At 39.2% G+C, this 14,366-nt stretch overlaps 1 protein-coding gene across 2 annotated transcripts in view; it reads right to left on the reverse strand.

Annotated features, from left to right (window-relative positions):
- The window catches only part of SEMA3A (semaphorin 3A), a 174,847-nt gene that overhangs the window by 125,608 nt on the left and 34,873 nt on the right, over positions 1-14,366 (reverse strand). The window lies entirely within an intron of this gene.

The following is a 14,366-nucleotide window of genomic DNA, read 5'->3' on the forward strand; positions in this document are numbered from 1 at the left end:
CAAAGCCAAACCGTCTCTATCATTTCTAGGCATGTCAGCACTAGTAAGTCATCGAGAAGAAACTTTCCTTGTGATGACAAATCCTACGCAGTTCAAGCCCAGACCTTGTGATGTACGGAGGCGGGCACGCAGTTTTAGGAGCAGGAGCAGTTCTACTGATGCCAGTGCAGCTCCTCACACAGCACCCACGAGGACAGATGAGAACGGGAGCGAATACATCAGGATTCAACGGCTGATGGCTACAGGGCATGGCCAGACCTTGTGTTAGCTCTGCCGTATGGGCAAGCCAAGGACACAACGTGCTCCTCTCAAAACAGCTGCCAAAGGCCTAGGATCATCTAGGATCTGTCTAACAGTATAGCTACCCGCTACAACTTTTTTGTTTTCAATAAGATCACTCCCATTTTCCACCATTACTCCAACTGACAAATGAGCGTAAGATAGCATCCCCTATGCTGCTAAAAATCAAGGTGAAGCTGCTGTTAAAACAGAGGCTTCTGCTTAGTTTTCTTTTTAAACTAATTTACCTTCTTTTTTTCCACTTCTATTTTACCTAGAACAAGGAAGATGTTATTCTTTTTTGGACTTACATATTAGTGATATTTATGTTTTTCAAGAATTTCAGCATCTGCAGCTTAGTAGTAGTCCCACAGATGTTAAACCTATTTTTACATTCACTTATACCAGGTGGATTTTGAAGCAGGCTGATACTCTATAATGGCAAGAATTATTAGGCAACATATTAAAGGAAGACAAAGATAACACGAAGGGTTGCATACCATTCAGGCTAGCTTTGCCCCAGTATTCTTTGTACTTCTTTGGAAAAACTCTCACTGGCACCAAAAAGAGTTAGGTCGCATCAAGTGTAGCAAAGTGTCAGAGCATGCACTATGTTTTGTTCCTAATTCTACATTTTTTCTGGCTAAATATAACTATACATTTGTATTATAGAACACTTTTAAAAACTTATACTGCTCAAGACTTAAGTTCTCTCTTTTTTTTTTTTTTTTTTTTTTTAATGTAACAAGAAGAAATCAAATCACCCCAAGCAGTCTTGTCAAAATAATTCTTCTGGCTCCCTGCCAAGTTCTAGAATTTGACTGTATTGTCCTCCAGTTCACTTATTTGCATTTTGTTAGAGACTTTACTAATTCTCTTTACATTGTAATGACTGATTCAGATGTTGAATGTCGACTTGCTGAATAGTGAGTGATGCAGATGATTGATTGCTTAACTTGTCTTAGAACTCTCTCGGCTAGAAATGCCTTGCTGTCATCTGTATCTGATCATTTTTCTTATAATATAGCTGTCAAAAACCTTTGTAATTTTTTCATCTTTCTTGGTTTGAACTCTCATAGGTATGATTCTGCCCTTTGTGGCTGTGGCATAAAGACAAGTGTCTGCTGAAGTCAGCGTTACACAAACGTAACACTGATATAAATGGAAAGACCAGTTAGGCACACGGCTACTTGGTTTAAAACAAGCCTGATACGATTTCGCTAATGCAGAGTTCTAATTAATCACATCTACAGATTGTGATGAATGTTTTCTTTTCTTTTCAGCATTAATGAAAAATGCCAGATCATAACATTAGAGTCTAAGGTTTATTATGGCCAAGAGTAAATTACATCATCATCTTCACTGTTCATATGTCTCCACAGTGTAACTTAAAAGGACCAGGTGTAGCTTGCAGGGAAATATTTTTTTTTTTCTTTCTTTTCATTTTCTGTGACTCTTTAGAGTATGCAACAATGTTAAAGGTAACACAGGTGGGTTTTTTTGTGAACTTGCAATTTAATAAAAGCTAAATCCCTGTTGTTTTCTCTAAGATTAGGACATTTCTCCTGGGTTTTAATCCAGTATCTGTCATATTGTCCCATTATTGACTTCTGCAGGAGATGACCAGATTTCCAGGGTCTATTACCCCCAAAATGAGGCTTAAGCATATTCCAACCAGTGTATTTCACGTGAAATCAGGTTTCTCCTTATCAGGAACCAGACTGACAATATGGGTTGACGAGAAAAATGTCATTTGGGTGCTGATGATTCTCATTCACTACTAATTCAGTTAGGATTGAGTTACATCAGAACTAAGAGGTGAAAAACTAAATAATCTCTGCAGTTCCTCTGCTGTTTATTCTAACTTACATGTATTTCTCCAGTGATGAATATGACTTCATATGACATTCTGGAAAGGGCTGTTGAAGAGCAAAACAATGACATTTGCGCAATCAATAGAAATTAAGTATTCCACTTCCTCAAATTAACTAGTTTCAAAGTGTTTACCATCCAGTGTCTTTTCAGTATCCAGCCAGTGACTATCGCTGAGAAAATGACAGAAACAGCAGTGAGAGGGCACACTCCCAGAAGGGCACCGACATCCATCAATTTGTTAAATGTTGATCGGTCATGATGGCAAAGTACATGGCTGATCAGTGCTAAAATAAACCAAGACTTACAACAAAGATAGCAGTGCAACGCCAAGAGGAAAATGATTAATGGCTTCAATAAGTCAATTAAATTAATAGTCTACTATGCATACCCTAATTCCTTTCTATTTTTTGTTGCTGTTTTTCCTATTAAAGGTTGGCATATCCATGACCTATGCCGACAGATAGTGGTTGCCTGTACTTAAAGTAATTTTTTTTCTTCCTCTATGCTTTTTCCAGTTATGTTTGGATGCTGGATGCTGCAGTGAAGTACCATTTCTTCCGTAATTGCTCAGAGAGCATTTTCTTATTTCCTTTCGACACATCCTCAGCTGTAGTCGTGACTGTTGTTTTGGGCAGGAATGAATGAACCCCATAAAGCTAACCACTGCACATTAGGACTGTAGTATTGTCTGTAAAATGCTGTATGAGGTAGATTTAGAGTGGGCGGTGATATTTTGAAGGTAATAAAAACTTCATTGCTTTTGTTATTAGTACTTACTTCCCACGTTTATTAAGTGTTGCACGTGACCAAAACTATCAGTTTTGAAATGCATCATATCTTAAAAAAACCATATTATAATGAATTTTCACTTGTGATGATCACTGAAACCAGCTGGAGGTTGAGTTTCTCAAGGTTTTTGGACCAGATTCTCCTACTATAACCACTTCACTTCAGCTACTTTTAATTCACAGTCCTGACTTACTTGCTCCATCTTACTCTCCTTTCTCTGCCAGTGTCCAGGCTTGAAGTATTTGACCTTTTTCAATAGGCCTTTCTGTAGACTCTACATGGCCTTTCTTCTATTAACTGATGTTTCTGTTGATCCAGTTTGACTTATGTCAGAGCATTCACTTTGCCAGACCAAGTTGGCAAATTTACAGAAGAAAACCAGTCCCTAATTCCTGCCTTCCTCTCAATACATAGTTATTTAATTTGCTAATAGAAACACAACTTAATAGTATGTATACACACAGAGGACCAAATTCCTGCACTGAAATTCATGGAGATATGCATGCACAAGGAATGGAGATTTGGTTTATTTTCATGACACTTTTTTCATTAAAGAATAAGCCAGAAAACCACAGCTATAGCTAAGATGAATACAGTCAGGCAGATCCTGAGGTTTGCTTTATCCATGCTTGGTATTCCACTGTAAACCTTGGTTTATGTCTGTGTTCCTTCAGCAGAGTTTGTCAAGAGAACATAACAAAAGAAAACCATCTTATTTTTTACTTATCTACTACGAGGTGAGCTATCTTTTTAGCGAGGGGGAGTTTGTCTGTGTAACAAGTTAGAAAATTTGCAAGCTTTGGCCTGCGTTCCTGTTACAGGCTTCACAATAACATGCCAGCCAAGATTATTTTTGTTGATAAGGATCAAAGGGCCATATCAATTTCTAGAAAAATCAGAGGAAAGGTCTCTCAGCTTCCTCACTAGGACTCAGAGCTGGCCCTGTCCTGTTCGAGGTGACTCCGCAGGGTGACTGCATTATAGAGGCCGTTCTGCGCGTAACAACACGCTCGTGAATCTAATGAGTGGGTTGCCGGTTGCACGAAATTCTCGACCTTCATTCCTTTGCCAGCAACGATAAGATCTCGCTGTATATCTCCTAGCAGTAGATAAAAGATGAGTCAATGTGTATTATGCCATCAAACAGGGATTTTGCTGATTTGTGAGCAATGCCTCCCACAACGTCTTACTAGAACATTTCCTTCTTCTCTCGCCAGGCTTTTACTTTGGCTACAGAGTATCAGGTGGCCGCATGTTTGCACATGCATTTGTTGCTTACACAGACGCATATTGTGACTGTTCTGTATATCAGCATATATATCTCTCTAAATAATCCCGGATATAAATTAGTCATTACTCTTTGAGTGATTATTTGCTGAATTCTAAGATACTAATTCTACTGTGCATGCAAAGAAGTGGATATTCTGACTTCCAACCTCTCCTGTAGCTTCCCCATTTTACTGCTCTGAGTGTAGATGGTGAGGTCTGCCCCTGTCAAACAGGTCACGGAAAGGCAGGGGCTGGAAGGAAATCAAGACGGCTTCCTGCAAGGCATTAGCCAGCAGTGTTTATTTGGCAAAACCAGGGAGATCAGCAGGGAAAAGGCACCAGATTTGTTGTGAGTCCATTCCCCACCCAAAAGAGACAACGCCTGCCATGCGCACAGGGGGATATTTGATTGGGATATGTCCATATATTATAATAGTTGACAGGAACGAACTCAGATGGGTGTTTGTCGGACATCTGAAATCAGGTGAGCTTGACCCCATCCCAAGTCTAATGCTTAGCAACATGCCCAATGGCATGAAGGATAACTTGGGTTTTTTTCCCACCCCCAGGATTTGACTACTTTATACCTCAATTACTTTCTTTCATCTACACCTCAGACATCACTGGGAGCTTAGGATCTAGCCCTTAGTGAGGAGAATGCTTCAGTCACCCACCCTAAGAAAAAATAAGAATCTTGCTAACAGTATAATCCCAACTTCTACAAAGTAATTAATCAAAACAAAGGACAGCTAATTTATCCATTGTTTAATATTTAATCTGAGAAAAAAGAAAAAAATAATTAAAAAAATTGCAAACCCCTTTGTTTTGTTACATCTTCTACTTTAACGGGTCAGGCTGTCAGTCTTTAGTAACATCCACACTGTTGCAATATTTCCAAATTATTTTTAGCAATTAGCTTTTGATTTCATCTTGGGAGCAGAAGAAAAGAAGATACAGAAAAATTACCACCACCACTACCCCTCAAAAACTTGTGCTTTCACATAATTTTGGAATTAGGCTGCTTGGGAATATCAGGAAGTGATCAGTTTTATCTGAAATGAAACAAAAACCAGGTCTATAAAGTGTATGAGATCACATAGTGCAATAAGTGGTTTATCCATTTTTAGAAATGTAACATGAAAACTTTTGTAATCAGCACCTTTGGTTTTTTGCTACATTATGAGCCAGATAAACTTGAAACTACGCAGCATTTGTTGTTGACGGCAATTCAGTGTTATTGTAATTTGAATGAGATAAATCACTAGGAGAAAAGGGAGGGTTATCTTATCAGTAATCAAAATACAATTGGAACAGAGCCTCTCACAGCTGTTCAATCAGTCCTAGCTTTCATCCTCTACATCTACCTTATCATAACACTTGCCAATCACCTGGTTTCACTGAACTCTACTGGAAGGAGAAAAAAACAGAACCATTTATTTTTGCTGTAAAACTTTTGTTTCTGAGAGAACATGTAGCTCAGAAACATGGTTCAGGAAACCATGTTTTCATTACAATTTATCAATTAGAAGTAGCTAGGACAAGATATACAGTTTTTAGTGCACTCATGATGTAAACCAAGCGTTTTAAATGAAACACTCCTGCCTACCTTCCACTGCAGCAAAGAAAACCTGTGGGCCATGAGCATAGTTTGATTAAAACCAGATACTTGGAAGGAGGAATGTTGCACCAATGTTTTGTTTCAGTTGCACCGGCATAAGCATGGACTCCTTTGACTACAAAAATACTGATGCATATGTTTTTTATACTGTAAAACTGAGAGAAGATTTTAGCTCATTAATGTCAGCGCTATTTAGCTACATGACAGCCCTTAAAGTGTTCTTGATTTGAATAATTTAAGGGGTCACATGATATTTCAAAGACATAAAACATTTTGATTTTTAAAGCCAACCTGTTTTCCCTTTATTATTTGCACTGTTTGTCCTCTTTGTCTCTGAAAGTGAATCCAGATTATCCCTATTGCTCAGTTATTTTCTTATAGAGCATGAGAAATATTAACCTCTGAGCTAAGCAAAGACTTGTAAAGCTTGATTTCTTATATTTGTAAAATTACTGTAACATCCCATATTATGAATTTGGCTTTGTGAGAAAGGTTATGGCACATATTTAACTGTGAACTTCACAGGTACTTAAGCACAACATCATTACAAAATCACAGACAATAAATATTACCTATAACATTAGCGTGCGTGGTGAATCAGGCAGAAATACATGATGGAGAAAAGAGATGAGGATCTGTTTTTACTAAGTAGTTATCTGTCTAAGGGAAATATTATGTGGCTTAAGATTTGAGTAGGTAACATCTTTGCTATCTCCCATTTGTGCTGGTATAAGCAGTGCTCGGGAGAAATAATGGAAGTGATGAATTGTACCAATGGGCCCCCAGCTAAGGACAGCATCTATAACTCTCATGGTTTTCTGAAATGTGGCAAAATAATATGGCAAAATACTGAGGTAATAAGAGGAGTGCGGCCAGCAGGTTGAGGGAGGTTATCCTCCCCCTCTACTCTGCCCTGGTGAGACCCCACCTGGAGTACTGTGTCCAGTTCTGGGCTCCCCAGTTCAAGAAAGATGAGGAACTCCTAGAAAGAGTCCAGAGGCGAGCAACTAGGATGATAAAGGGACTGGAGCACCTCCCCTACGAGGAAAGGCTGAGAGAGCTGGGCTTGTTCAGTCTGAAGAAGAGGGAACCTCATCAACACATACAAATATCTTAAGGATGGAAGTCACGAGGATAGAGCCAGACTCTTTGCAGTGGTGTCCAGCGACAGGACAAGGGGCAATGAGTACAAACTGAAACATAAGAGGTTTCAGTTGAATATGAGGAAAAACTTCTTTACTCTGAGGGTGACGGAGGACTGGAACAGGCTGCCCAGGGGGGTTGTGGAGTCTCCTTCTCTGGAGATATTCAAAGCCCGCCTGGATGAAGTCCTGTGTAACATGCTCTATGAGAACCTGCTTTAGCGGAGGGGTGGACTAGATGATCTCCCGAGGTCCCTTCCAACCCTTGCGATTCTGTGATTCTGTGATTCTGTTTCTAAACATGCTACTGGAATAGCAGAAACACTAGTAAGCATATTAACTCAGCTATCTCCCTTGGGTAACATATCCTCAGAGGGCTTGTTTAGGTCAACGTGGCACTGTATGAGCCTAAATTGCACCATCTGAGCTAGCACAGGTAATCAGCCAGCTAAATCCCATTCGTTAGGTAACTCAGTTATCGCATCTAGTTAGCAGTTCATCAATTCTCAACTATCATCTGTATGATACTGCTGGAAATTGTGGGTAGTTGTCACTTCAGGGATTATGTTATCTGTAAACAGTACCATCCTTGTCTCTCATCAGAGAGGCATGAGCACCTTTCCAATGACTAACAGCTCAGATAGTTGTTTTCCCAGGGCACAAATGTATTTCATTTGGCCAAGCAGGGACATGATGGAAAGACTGCCATATCCTCTGCATGGCCCATCCACATGTCGGGTCCAAGCACAGCATGGAGCACAGTTTTTACTCACCGGCTGTTCCCCAAACCAGCAAGATATAGATTTCCAATTCATGAACTTCTTCTCACAGAAAAAAAGCAAAGCAAGACAAGAACTGTTGCTCTATAGGCACACCTACTTGCTCAAAATACTGACCGTACTTCAGTACAGACACCCCTGAGCCAGCCTGAAACTCACTCATGTACTTGTAGTATCTAACACCACTGGCTAAGAGGCCAGCAAAGATAAATTGATTATGCTCCATCTACTTGTGCCTCAGCGAAGCTGCATGTTGAATGAGTAGGGTGTTACAGCAGGCCAAGCAGGCAGGCTCCTCTGAAGTCGGCTCAGGGGGTACGACTATACTTTGTCATAATCATGACAATGAATGAAAGTCAGATATACTCCATGCAAAGAGAAAATGCCTTCATGCTGCTTTTTGCACAAGTACAATTTGAGAAGTTTTAGGTTTATTTATTTTCAAAGCCAGTTTCTCTTCCAAAGAACCATTAGTTCTGAAAAAAAAAACTCAGGTGAAAATAAAACTGTCGGGGTGATGTCGAAACCTGTCAAGATATTTGGGGACTATTAAACAATAAACTACTTAAAATACCATGATATTTTTGAAAATTACTTTCTGAAAAGCTGGCCTAGTAAGAAGGTCACTTCATTTTTTTCTCATTCATCTGTTAACAACACTGTCCTTTATTCTAAATTCCTAACAACTGAACCTGAAAGTCCAAAATCCAGTCGGTGTCTTTACAATACACACACCGTGGACATTAGGAATCAAAAGAAACAACATTGTCAGTAAGTGCATTGGAGTTGCAGTTGTGAGGAAAAAAATCCTTCCCCCTGCAAGTGTATACCTTTTTCAGAGCAAAGAGTATTAAAGCTTTTTCTAACTCTTAAAGAAATCTTGGTTTCAGGTACCAAACCAATGTACTTCAAAAACAAGTGAGCTCACTTAAAAGAATTAATAAATATGAGGTGCTAAGTTTGTTAGGGATATCAGGGGAAATTTTCAAAAGCCCAGTGGTTCTATTTCCAAGTGTGACTTTGGTATTTGACAACCACGTTACCATTGACTCTGGGTGAGACTTACGGGGTAGGTCTGCGAAGGATTTAGATGTCAAACTCGAGACAGCGTGAGGCTGAGGGTAACCTGCAGTGGGTCAGCCATCAGCGGGTGAGGGTGTGAACTCTTTCACTGGCCTAAGAGGCTGCAAAAGAGAGTGTCTCTCTACAGCCTAAACTACTGTCATCTAGGGGAAATTCCTGCAGATGTAGATTCAGTTGGAAATTAAACAAGTCCTTTTTTGATTTGCCTTTTTTTAAAATAATTAACGATATAAAACGCACAAGTTATTTACTAAGGTGAATTAGTTAGTATGCACGATAGGGTTAGGAAGCTTCCCTGGAAATTTAACTGCATATGCAAAACTGCAAAATAGAGTAAGTAGTACTTGAATTTTCAAAACTTCACGGTCAGATTTATGACGAAAAATCTATTTGACCTGCTTCAAAAAAATTCTTTTTATGCTTGAAAATCATGTGTGAAACTCTTGTGTTTATCTGCCTAACCACTCTTCAAAGTCCTGTGATTAACAAGATGTAAATAGTCTTTGGGGTAGATCTGTTTGTAGGTAAATCGTTATATTTTATATAGCAGCTGGCTTCAATGGACTGTGTCCAGCTTTTCTTATATGGGTACAAATCAATGACCTCATATTTTCAATTTCAGACATAGCTATCAACACTCCTTCTGTTAAAATTTGTCTCTGCAGAGTGGGATCCACCCTTCACTTTGATCACATATCCAGCACTTTGAGGAATTGTCTTTTCACATTAGTAGAACGTATGAGTAAAATTCATGCTTGGATTTACATCCTCTCTTCTGATAGCTCTTGTTTCTTCTAACCCACAGGGGAGGGTTTGGATAAATTTCAGCAAGGAGCTGAAATCACTGACTGCAGTTAAACAGTCTGTGTAGCTCACATCCATATACACACAGCTTTGCTAACGCGCTTTAATCACAGCAAAATAAAGGAGGGACTTCTAACCACTGACCCTCTTGCAGAGAACCCAGTGCCAAAACAGAGGAAGTGATGATGCCCAATATTGCTCTTAATTTACCCCAATGAAAGTCAGTGGCATTACACCATGGATAATCTGATTGCTGTGATTCTGCAATGTGTGGAATATATCTAGTGCCCATCACATTAAATATTACTTCAAATTAGTTACCGTTATTTATCAAATGTTTCAAGTATTACCAATCTGTTAGGTTCTGTACATCAAAAAGGAATTTCCAGTTCTTCCTTTCCATCCAAATGTCATAAACATAATTAATAATCAAACAGCAGCAAAGGCTCCAGTACCATTTTTCAACTCAAAGTGAATTTTCTCATGCTTAAGGCTGCTCTGTCAATCAAAGTATAAAATTTCTTTCAGGTTACACAAACCAAACTAGTCTGACTTTCAATGTTTTTGTAATTATCACACACTCAAAGGGGGAACAAGAACTTTCTAATTAGCTGCTAGATACAAAATAGAAAATATACCTTAAATACAATTTCTACATTGATTTTCTGGATTCTGGGCATACTATAAAGGGTCTGGGAGGCGTGCATTTCTACCTAAAATTTCATTACATGCAAGCAAACTTTGATCTGTAATTCTGATAACACCAGGAAATTATAGTATAAAGTGCTTTAACTAGTTTTAAAATCTCCCCAGAAATGTCTTAATCCACTTCACACAACACACAGTTAAGCCGTGGAAATTCTTGACACGGGCTGTTGTAGATGGTAAAATTGTTTATAGTTTCAAGAGGCAAAGTGATAAGATCAAGAAAAAGACATCCTTAAAAGGTTATTAAATTTAGAGACACAGACTCTTGCACACCAAGTTCCCGAAATTCAAATTGTAGGAGACTTGGAGAGTATTCTGGGGAACTATCACTATCTGATTGACCTAACCCCATTATCTTTTTCTCTTGTGGAGAATCCCTATTATGGAAACCCCACATTATGTGTTTGCTTTGGCTGTGGTCGGAGGCAGCATGCTTCCCTCCTAGTCACGTGGGGGTAAAAGTAAAGCCACGACTTGGGTCTTGAGGAGAAAAATGAAGATGTGAGACATGAAATGTAATTTGGAAAAATAACTGCTGCCACTCCCTTCTCACGTGCACCATGGTCTATGGCTGCCAGTGGGGCTTCCCTGGCCCATCCTCCTCCCCGGGCTGTCTCCCCTCCTCAAAACCTCCAGGGCCTCCCTGGGTGAGTGGAAGTATTTGCAAACGGCATCATTCCATGCTGATTGAATCCATCTTCAGCATTTCAACCTCTAATTCCTTCTAATTACCTTTTGTTCTGAAATAACTTGTCCATATTTTAAGTGAACTTGTTCATCTTTTAAGTGAACACCAGAAAGACCCGTCAGCAATTTCCAGCAGAGATGGAAGAGGGAAAGTGAGTGGATTATCAGCACTCAGGTAGCACCTGCTGTCTGCCTGGGCTTAATGCATGACAAGATTTGGATACAACTTTGTGGTGCTTGACCTCAGAGCGCAAGTTCATTTGCTTAGACATGTCAATGTAAATATAGTTGGATTTGTTTGAACACCAAATCACCTGGTGCATCAGGCTCTATTTAAAGCAGCCTCAGAAGTGGATTCAAAGCCAATTGAAAGTAACTTTAGGATGTTTTGACTCCGAGCACACTCAGCCAGTCCCACCTGAACCAGCTCATAGCGGGTTCCTGGCGGGTGCTGTCAGCTGAAATGGCCAAACTGCAGCCTGTCCAGCCGTGTCTCCTCCCACCTTCTGCAGCAAATGTCACTTAGAGAGAGGCGACATGCATTACAATTAAAAAAGTGAAAATACTGTGCCAAAAGTAACAAAACCAAGCAATATTTTGTTCAATGAAATTAACTGGGAGGGGAGGGGGGGAAATCTGGTGTGACTGCCTACCATGCTAAAAATTCATCTGTTCCCAGTCTTTTTTTTTAAATTCTTTTCCTCTCTTTTTATACTAGCACAACGGAGGTCTAGTTCATACCACTGATCCTAGGTGTTTCATCAATCTAAATAAATGATAGTTTATTCATTGTATCAACACAATAGCATCATTATCCTCAGTGTTAGCATCAGGAATAAAGTTCCGTGGAATTTTGCAAGAGGGAAGAGAAATAATGGAAGTTTTATGTTTCTGAGGCTCCAGTGGAATACCAATGAGAATCAGTGTATCATTTTTTGCTCAAGCCACAAAAACTGCATTTTTCTTACCAAGACAGAGATCAGAGAACACATTCATATCATTTACTCCGGGTCCTTGTCAGAACAGAAGCCTTTAGAGGATGACCTGTACACTGAAGGTATTAATGAAATGGCCCAGGCGCAGTGCAATGGAAAGTATAAAATGAGAATTACCAAAACGTAACAATTTCTGCAAAATATACTGTGAATTTTGATTTAGTTCATTGTTTCACACTCTACATTTCTTTGCACTTTAAGTGATTTAAAACAGGACCATTTTTCACCTGAATTCAGGAAACATTCTCCATTGGCACCAAATTGCCATGCCTGCACAATGAGTTTAATGAATTGCTTACGCAGGTTGTGTAGCCTCAGTGTAAGTTTGGTTTATGTAAAGGACACATTAAAAATTGGAATGTTCGGGGGGAAAAGGCAGGGCACTTTCCACTTACCCTTCCAGACCCAATGATATTATTCATTCTCAGCAGCTCCGCTGGTTTCTCCGCTAATTTCCCTCCAAAAGAATGCTCCTTTGGGTGCAATATTCAAGTGTATATGTATGTCAACTGCCGCACAGGCTTCCAAATGCCCACATTGATCCAAGATACCATGAGTCACTGTTGACAGATGAGGAACATTCACACAAAACTCCCGCTGAAAGTTAAAGGAGAACTCACATTTTTCCTTGATGGTCACACACTAACACATTGTGGCTAACAGTATACTCCAGAGATTTGCCAAAAAAATATTTAAAAATAATATCTTAAAGTCGCAATTCACCTAAAACTGAACAGGACACTGAATCAGTGTTTCCAAATTAAAGCAACACTGGGTGGTTCCAAATAAGTTCTAAAGAGCCAGATTTCAGCTGATAGAAATTGGTATAACTCTGTTTCACTATTGCTTTTAGTAAACCCAAATTAATTTACAGCAGATGTGGATATAACTTAAAATCTTAAAGTGAAGTGTACTGAATGTGTCTCTCAAAGTCCTTACCATCTAGCAGGATTTTGATTAAATCTGTAATAAACTAAAGTCACAATAATGTTTCTACATGTTTATAATGTTTGAAGACTAAGTAATACCCAAGAAGGACATTACAAAACACCAACCTGACATTCTGTTACAGACTACATTCATACTTCTAAATTAGCTGGGGAGATGACTCCTTGTCCTGATGATGAAGAGGTTTCCTATTGACACATGCATATTGGAAAATCTTCAAGGATGGATATCTCACAGTCTTGAAATCAGTGAATCCTGAGCCTCCATGGCGCGTTACCAATCAGTGTACAACCGACGCACTACTTTTTCCAAAGTTAAACTTTTCCAAAGTTTTCAAAAGTTACTGTAACCATTTCTGTTTCCTGTACTGTCAAATAAATATTCAAGATAAAGTATTTTGGTTTGTTTTATTTTTTTCCTTAAACAAACGTAATTCCAGCAGCAGCTGAGATGGCTTCTAATATAATGGCAAACGTTTGGGTTTATTTCGAGCCAGCCTAATTATGAAAGGCATCAGGGTAGATGTGTTTTATTTTTGTAGCCACTAATACTAATTTGACCTACTGGGAAAACAATTTCAAAATGTCAACATTTGCATGCCTGAACCCTGCTATGAACTAAAAGGGTTTGTGTGCAGAGGTCCTGCCTCAAGCTGTGAGAAACTACTTACCTCCTCAGAGGGAGTTAACACGTTAATTTGAACAAATGAAATTAGAACAGCCAACTCTCCACGGTGGTCAGAGGAAAAGTACCCTGACCATAGTGGCTGACTGCAGTTGAAGCGGCATATTGCTTAATTAAACTGTAGTACGACAGCTGAATAAGGAGTGCATAAACACCCCACAAAAGAAGAGATCTTCAAGCTTGGAGTTATATACGAACATAGTACCCTGATCCCTAAAAGGAAAGTTACTGTTGTCCTTTTTAGAAGTATAAGCTTTGAGATTTAAGACAATAATTTACACTTTTGCTGTATATGTTGGTTTCTGCAGATGTATATTCCAGAAAACACTCCTGAGATTCAGATGCTAACAAGTTTGAACAGAAATCTGGTAGAAAGGTCCGCAAGTTGAGGAAGCTTGCATCTGCTCCACTGCTTAGTTCAACCAGTTCGTGACCCTTGAGGTCTAATCCAAAGCCAAGCAAAGGCAGTGGGATTTTACTGATTGTGCTGAAAACTGAATCAAGCCAATGGATTAAGGGTATGGTTCCTACAGGACCTGTGTTTTCAGGAACTTCCTCCAAAACATTTACCCTTATAACCTCAGAAACATTTTTTTAAAAGTATGCACTTTAAGCTAAAACCCAGGGTCCCGATGGAAGTCACTAGGTAACGCTCTTATGCACAGTGCTCCAAACACATTTTTTATCTTGTGGTTAAATGTTCGAT

Source organism: Egretta garzetta, unplaced genomic scaffold (genome assembly GCF_000687185.1).
Source record: "Egretta garzetta isolate BGI_Z169 unplaced genomic scaffold, ASM68718v1 scaffold148, whole genome shotgun sequence".
NCBI classification, from domain to species: Eukaryota; Metazoa; Chordata; class Aves; order Pelecaniformes; family Ardeidae; genus Egretta; species Egretta garzetta.